Source organism: Tiliqua scincoides, chromosome 3, assembly GCF_035046505.1.
Source record: "Tiliqua scincoides isolate rTilSci1 chromosome 3, rTilSci1.hap2, whole genome shotgun sequence".
Taxonomy (NCBI): domain Eukaryota; kingdom Metazoa; phylum Chordata; class Lepidosauria; order Squamata; family Scincidae; genus Tiliqua; species Tiliqua scincoides.
Window position 1 is genome coordinate 160,502,339 of NC_089823.1, and position 8,740 is coordinate 160,511,078.

The following is an 8,740-nucleotide window of genomic DNA, read 5'->3' on the forward strand; positions in this document are numbered from 1 at the left end:
GACTGGATCCTTTTCCTACCATACCAAATACCTTGGTGCCACAAATCCCCTTCCTATTGAGTGGTGGCAACTGGAGCAGTTGTTTGAGGGGTCACATGAACCCCTTTCCAACACTTCATTTGGGGCTCCATTTCCCACCATACCAAATATCCTGGCGCCACAAAACCTGTCCCTATTGGTCAGAGGCGATGGGGGAAGTTGTTTGAGGAGCCACATGAACCCCTTTCCAGCACTTCATTGGGGGGCTCCTTTTCCCACCATACCAAATATCCTGGTGCCACAAAACCCCTTCCTATTGGTTGTTGGCGAAGGGGGAAAGTTGTTTGAGGGGTCACATGAACCCCCTCAAGGGGCGAGATTTCTTGAAAAAAGGCTGAACTTCCACTGTCAAGATAGTTTTGAGAAGAAATATGTACCATTACTACTACCTCTGTTTCAATTATATGGAAACACATGAATTTTTTTCTGCAGGGATTTACCCCATTCTGGAGCTTCCCTGTAAATGGTGTGGTTGGTTGGTTGTACTGGGACTGCACAAAGAAATCTGTGGTTGGAAATGAGTTGTAGGTGAAGATACTTCTTGCTATAAAGCACTCAGAAAACCTTTTACTGTTGCTGGATTATGGGACTATTTAATTAGTTGTTGGACATGGATGCAAAAAATGGCAGGAAAACTTACCATAGATACTCAGGTATAGTATGTGAAATTTTTGTCAAGTAATCAAGCTCCAATTCTCACTTCACCTTATCTCCAGGTCAATCAGAGGGCAGAGCCTTTCAACTCTGAACAGATTCTTTCTCTGCTAAGCTTAGGCAGGCAGCTGGTTAGTTGCTATAGTTAATTTCCTGGGAGGTTTCAGCCAAAGTTAACCTTTTATTCCCCTCTGTTCCCTTTTGCTGCTTCAACCCGATTTCCTTTTGCAAAGGCTTTGCATTTGGCAGAGGTCTTTTTTTTCAACACCAGGATGGGATCCCCTTTCCATTTGAAGCAACAATTCCCAGGCTACAATTCAATGCAGCATTACTTAAGAATAACACCCATGGAAAGCAGTGGGTCTACTTCTGAGTAAAAAGTACTGCAAATATATGCAGCTGCATCTCTCTGCTATGAATTGAATTGCACACTCTCAGTTATGTGTTATGGGTTGTATGTTGTATGTAGAGCTTCTGGTTTAACACACCAGACACCTTAAAGGTGGATTTGATTCATGTTTCTCCTGCAGTAGTTGCCAAAATCTTTCACTTGCATATGCCTTGGCAATAATAAATTGTACCCTTCATATTAGCAAAATGTTTGTAATAATACAAGCCCTCATCTCCTCTCTATGAAAACCCAGACTTCATGTATTCATCACTGTGTTTTCTCTTTTTATCTGTTTGAGGAAAAGAAGACTTGCAAGAGTTTGCACTGTTTTGCACCAGAAGTGTGCTGAGAAATTCTGGGTGATTGATCACTTTTCATATTATGTTTCAGCTTTTTTACTGTGCTGGTTCTCAATCACTCATTCATACATGAATTGATGACCAAAAACTAGCTGTTGGTGGGGCTTTCAAAGCCAACTAGCTACCTCCCTTGCTGGTCCTTGCAAGGCATTCTGGAGCATGACCTGCCTTTTTCTACCATTATTCCATTCTTTTTCAAGTACTCCTAAAGGTCCTGTTGAGTGCCCCTGGGAGTACATGAATACCAGGTTAGGAACCACTGATTTACTGGTATGTTGTTTACAGTGCACTTACTCTGATAGTGCTTACAAAAAGGTGATGAAGACCAGAATTTAAAAAGAATAAAAATGTATCTTATGATCTTCTACTATGTTTTTTAATAAATTAGAGGCTACAGTTCTTAGGTAACAATTAGTAGTAGGTTATTTTTCAGGATCTGGCCTGGGGTAAAATCAGACAAAACTATAGTCAGACACACCTCTAAGTTTAACCCCCGACTAATCCGAGGGTCATAGAAAATTCCATGATTTTTGGCTCAAAACCTGCCCTTGACTTATCTGTGTGATTGACTTATAGAAGAGTATTTACAGTGCATTAATTCAAGCTTTTCATGAGTTGACCTGCTTTCATAAACTGGAAGGGCTGTGTTGCAATTTCTTTTTGGTAATTTGGTAATTTGGAAAAATCATGACACAAGACTTATCAGGCCCCCAATACAAGTCCTGCTTCTGTCATGCCAGCTGTAAAAGATGATTTCTAACACTTGGGCTTGAAGAAGCACCAAGTTGAATGTGCAATGAGAAGATTTAGGAGATGAGCTTGTTAATTGATAACTGAAAATCAGATGGGATTTGTAAGATCTCATGTTATAATTATTCCATGAAATCAAACAACTTTCCCAACTTTAGCTCTTTAATTTCTACTTCTGGTATATCAAGAATCCACAGATTACAAGAATAAGCTATAAGTAACAGCTGTGAAATTCTAGTGAATAAAACATTATGAGTGATGATCATAGTAACCTGCTCCTCCTTTACTCAGTCCTGTAAACCAGCTACCTTATTATCCATCACTGAAACATTAGGTGTCAGACTATTAACAGAGTTCTGTACCTGATGAATCAATCCTTCAGAGTCTTTCCCATTGGCAAAGCTACAATAGTTGCTCAGACTGCTGACAAAATTGTGGAGATTGTGAAGTTGATCCAAATCTCAGTGAGAGAGTTTAACAGCCATAGGCGAAGGAGTAGCAGGCTGATCCTTTTTAGTTGCTTAAAACAAGCCAAAGACAAATCAACACGCAAGAGCAAGCTAATTAGAGTCAAAAACAAAACAAAGCCAGTATACCCTTTTTGGGAGAAGGGTCCCTTTTTAGGTCCCTTTTTGGGAGAAGGGCGGGATAAAAATAAAGTTTTATTATTATTATTATTATTACCCATTAATCAGATGAAAGAAAGTCTAAATTCAAGCAATTCAAGCACTTAAACAGCTTCAACCATGCAATCCTATTAACCAAAACCTACATCAGTTTTAAAATTTGTTTGAAAACATTTATTTCCTGCCTTATGGCCAGACTCAATGTAGGTAGCAACAGAAGTTTAACAAAAAAAATAAAAATAAAAAGACAACAAGCAGCAATGGGAAGGAAATCTGCACCAAAGAAATTCCCAGGTAGCTACTTTTTCTGAACTGTCAAACAGTTCCCACAGCATCAAAACTTGGCATGAACTTGACCCCAGGTTGCCTCATCTTTGTATCAAACACACACTTCAGGTCCTTTGTAATGTTCTCAGTTTCAGGAGGAGCAGCAACATGATCATCATCATAATTATAGTTTTCTTTTAAATATATATCCTGCCCTTTCCCCTCCAATCAGGCAGGTGCCAAAGATAGTTGTAATATTACTGCTCCATAACTACAGAGGTCTAATATTCTGTAATTATTCTTTAGTAATTAGTGTTTAATATCATTGGTGCATATTTATATGATTCAAAACTAAATGTACTTTATTAGCAACAGGTTATTCTACTGAAGACTTTGCAGCATCAGAGATCCAAACTCTGCTGGAGAAGAGAGGCAAGTTAAGAAAGAAGGCTTTTCCGTGATTCATCTCTTAATTTAAATAGGTAATGTTTAGTTTTCTTTTGGAATACTTTTTTAACAGCTTTGAGTTATTTAAATTTAGGTTGCATGTTAACTGGTTTTCATTTGGTCTATTCCACCATTATGGCAACACAGGAGTGCCCTGGTATCCACGGGGATTCTGTTCTGGAACATGTGTGAATGTTGGGGATCTGAGGATACTGGGGACACCCCTTGAAAAGATAGGGAAAGTAAAGGGGAATGTTAAAAATATTTTTGTTTATCTTAGTGTAGTGAAACCACTATGTTTTCTGGGTTGCAGGCAAACTTTTGAGCACCTGTAGCATCATCCTGGTCTGTACTAGGTTCCTCCTATCCCCAATGTCACCCAGGAATTCATTGCAACTAGTTATTTTTTTTAATTAAATTTAATTTTTAAAAATTTAATTCACCAAACAAATTGTGTTGTATATCATATGAAAGCTCATTAAATGTGCTTTAAAATGAGATAAAACCTAACTCTATGTCTTAACTGCTATCTGATTTGCAGCTCATTAAAAAATCTCTAGCATGTCATTTTTTTTATAAAGTGAAAATTTACATAGCTATAAAATGTCACATAAAAAACACAGACTGCTAAAAATTGGTGTTTTTGCATTACACCATAGGATAAATAAGCATCCAGATTTCATAAACATCTAAGAAGATCAGTCCAAAACAGTGTGATGATTTGATAAGGAATGACCCACAAAACAGTGACATTTTTTTGTGGGAAAAGTCAGTTTTGATGGCAGTCAACAAGAGGCACTTGATGAGGCTGCTGTAAATATAGAACTTTAAGGTGATCCTGATCTGAAGTTGACAGATTGATGGATGTGTCCAGGAGCATCTTTTATCAGTTTTGCTGATGCTTATTCCATCAGTTGCAGCCCACTCTGAAGTCAGGCCACGCATCAATTATCCATGTTCTGAACATGTCCAGACTAAGCTAGTCTAATGCACTTTCTATTGGGCTGTCATTGAAGTTAGTTTAGAAATTTCAGCTGGTATAAAATGCAGCAGCCAAGTCATTGATGGATGTTAGGTGCTTGGAGCGTATCACACAGTCTTGGACCAGCTGTTCTTGCTGGTGGTTCATTTCGGGGCCCAGTTCAAGATTCAGGTTATCATCTTTAAAGCTCATCGTGTTCTATTTGAAGGAATCACATATCCCTCTTTGTTAGAGTGGCCAGTCTGGTAGACCGTGTCAATGCTGAGAACATAGTGTACCTAGATTTCAGCAAAGCATTGTCCCGTATTGTTCTAAGCAAAATGGTACATTTGGGCTAGATGGTGCCACTGGCAGGTGTGTTCACAGCTGGTTGAACAATCTTTCTCAACAAGTGCTAATAAATGGCTCCATGTAAGAGAGAGATTGAATGGGATGCCACAGGGCTCTGTCATTTTTGTAAATGGCCTAGAGCAGGGGTGTCAAACGCAAGGCCTGGGGGCCGGACACGGTTGTTTACTACGGTAATTAACTATGAACTATGAGTAAATTATTCCTTATGAAAAACCTTACCATTTGCAAGGTCTCAATGCATATGGATCTCATTTGGTTTGAATCTGGAAGTGAAATAGCATGTTGTTCCCTAATGGTTAAAAAACATTTTTAAAAAGCAACATTGTTTTTTCAGCCTCCTTTCATTGTGAATGAAAATGAAAACAACAAAATAAAAAAGGAAAAAGAAATAAAAGGGAAATTACATAATACTATGAATAAAAGAAATGCAGACTACAAAACCTACCAAAAATCTTAAAATATTAATAAGCCATCTATAAATAAATCTTTAAGAAAGCTGCCAAATGCCCACAACACATGTCCATCGATAATTGCCTTCTATAGGCCATACGTTCAAGTGTTCATAATGTCAAAAGGTCTTCAGTCCTTAGAAGAATAGTGTGTGTGTGGGGGGCACTTATGCTAACTGGGCACAGGCACTTTCTTCAAATGGGTGCTCCTCTTTTTAGCAGGGGGAGAGTAAACTGGCCCGCCTCACCCCAGCAGTGTCTTTTCTAGTGGCTGTCTGCTGGTGTTCTTTTGCATCTTTTTAGATTGTGAGCCCTTTTGGAACAGGGAGCCATTAGTTATTTCATTTTCTTTTTTGTTCACAACAACAACAACAACAACATCTTTGCCTTCGTTGTTATAAGGGCACAAAGAGTCAATTTCCACTATTCTATAGATAACTTCCATCAGTTAGACAGTTGAAAATGACATCACCTCAAATATTAATGTTTGATATAATACAAACTTAATACAGCTAATAACCTCTTCTTAGAAGAATTATATCTCTATACAAAACCACATCATCTGCCTCACCATAGTTACACACCACAACGATGGAATTTGAACTGGGGAAACTAAGGACTATCCCCTCCCTCATGGCTTTTTAGTGAGGACTCAAAATGTTTCTGTTTCATTTTGTGTGTGTGTGTGTGTGTGTGTGTGTGCATGCATGAGGTATTGTCTATCTGAACCCTGGGGTGTATGGGGTGTTCAGGGAGGGGTAGCACCTCTGGTGTAGGGGCATGTTGTGTCCTTTCTGGGCAGCTTGTCCACCTTTGGTCCCCACCTGTCACTCAGCTCTCACCTGTGGCCTCCAGTAGCTGTAGCATGCGCAGCCGCCACACCCCAGCAACAGCTTTGACAGGCTGGCCAAACCAGGTTGAGCGCCTGCTGAGCTCCCCAGCTGGTTTGAAGTGAAAGTAGAGTGATCACGCTCCACGTCCGCAAAACCAATCCTGGGGATTGCATCATTACCTTTCCCCTGCCCCCGCAGCCTCCCCCCGCCCCCGCAAGGACTTACTGCACTTTTCAAACTCCTGGAGAGTTTGAAAACCGCAGCCTTAACATATGTATAAGTGTCATCAATCCAGTCTTTAAAGAGATAACTCTTAGCTGCCATTAAGAGGGTTTCTTGCAAGTAAACTATTTCAGCATTAAGTCTTACAAGTTATAGAAACCTTTTTAATGTTTGCTAGAATCTTGAAGCCCTTTACATTCCATAAAATCAAACATTTTACATAAATCACAATAGAATAATAAATGATGACACCTACTCCCACTAGAAAAATATAGCCCAATCCAGTTGATACATTAGAAAAAAGAAAAATTAAAAAGAAAATTTTAGGGAAGTGAATGGAGGCCTTTAGACCCTTCCCATTGGCAAAAGTTGCAACAATTGCTCAGACTGCTGTCAGAATTATAGAGATTGTGAAGGTGCTCCAAAAGCTGTTAACAAAACCAAGCGTTTATCCAAACCTCGAATGGGAGAGTCTAGTTTTAATAGCCACAGGAGAAGAAGAAGCAGGCGGCAGCCCAATCCTGAGCTGCCTAGGGTGCGCAACTGCGGCGGTGCTAAAAATGGCTGACGCCACATCCTGCACACCCAAGGCAGCTGCTGGCAGCACTACGGCAGAAGGGGACTTTTGTCTCCTTGCCCCGGGGAAGCGCAGTAGCCCTGCAATGGAGCTACTCGATTCACCACCAACCCAAAGGTTGGTCTTCCTGTCGGGTGGTGAGCCCAACACAGAGGCTTTGGATTCGGTGGAGCGAAGCTCCACAGGTCCCGCCTCCATCCCTCCCTGCTCCTTCCCTCCCCTGGCATGCCTCCCCGCACCCTCTCCCTGCCTCCTGCCTCCCCGTAATGCCTCCTCCCTGTTGAAGGAAATTAAAAATAGTTTCCTCTTTGGGTGGGGGGGGGGAGCAGAGTAGCTTAAGTAGTGGACCCCCCCTTTGGGTATTACCCAAGGGAACCTCCCTCACCTGGCTGACTGCTAATCAATAAAAAAAGACAAAGAGGCAATGGCTTGTTAAAGTTGCAAAAAAGAAGTTATTAACTTACAGTTCCACTGAGTGTGTATTTACCACATCTGATTAGGATCAGAGGTTCAGCTATTAGAGATAGCAAGGCCCTGGAGCTGCCTCGCCCTGCATGCCTTGTGCTCAAGATGGCCTGGGCATGAGACCCCTGTTGTGCACCATCTTAACAGGTTGGTGGTCAGAGGACAAGAGGAAGTGCTCAGAGCAGAAGGGAAGGATAAAGGGTTAGGGCCACACCCCACAAGGATCACAGAGAGAACAGGTAGAAAGGTCAGATTCACTGGGCCATAGCTTGACCCCTTCTGGACAGCATCCTGCCCCCTCTGGACAGCAGACAGAGTTGCACCAACTCCAACACCCCTTCTCAACTCTGGATGCACAAGTCCAGCAGACTTATACTTTCTCGTAGACTCTGGAATTTATCTCTTGCTAGTGGTTTAGTCAGGATGTCTGCTATCATTTCTTGGGTTGGACAGTAGTCCATCCTGACAAGTCCTTTCTTGATCATATCATGCACAAAGTGATTTCTGATATCTATGTGCTTTGTGTGTGCATTTTGGCTTTCTGATTGTGCCAATCTGATACAACTCTGGTTGCCTTCAAACACTTGGATTGGCTTTTGTTCATCTATGCCCAAATCACTTAACAACTGACAAAGCCACATTACTTCTCTGCATGTTTCTGATGCAGACATGTACTCGGCCTCTGTAGAAGAAAGAGAGGTTTGTTTCCTGCTTGCCCATCTTATTGCTCCACCCCCATACAGAGCCACATGTCCACTGGTTGACTTTCGTTCAGCTCTGTCTTCTCCCCAATCTGAGTCAGTGTAGACTACTAATTTAGGCTTTTCACTGGCTGGCAACTTCAGTCTGAAGTCTTGGGTGCCTTCCAGGTACCTTGCAACCCTTTTAACTCCAAGCTAGTCCCATTTTGTAGAAGAATTAGTTTTTCTGCTCAAAAACCCTACAGCAGTAGCAATGTCTGACCTGGTTGTGTTGGACAGGTAAAGCAACTGGCCTATTGCTTCTCTGTATTGTGTATTGTTTGGGAGAGATTCACTTTCATCCTTTTGTTTAAGAAAGTTGGTCTCCATTGGTGTAGCTGTTGGGTGTGCATCTTTGAGTCCTAGTGACTCCAGCAAGTCCAAAATCTTTGTTTTCTGACTGAAAAGAAAACTTCCAACTTACTCTCTGTCCACTTGCATACCCAAGTAATAAGTGACATCTCCTAGCTCCTTAATTTCCATCTCTTTGGGACTTTGTTTCACATGGAAAGGAGGATGACATCCTGGTGTCTTAGAAAACACACCTCTGACAAGCATTGGCAAATTGGACCAAGGTTGCAGCAGCAT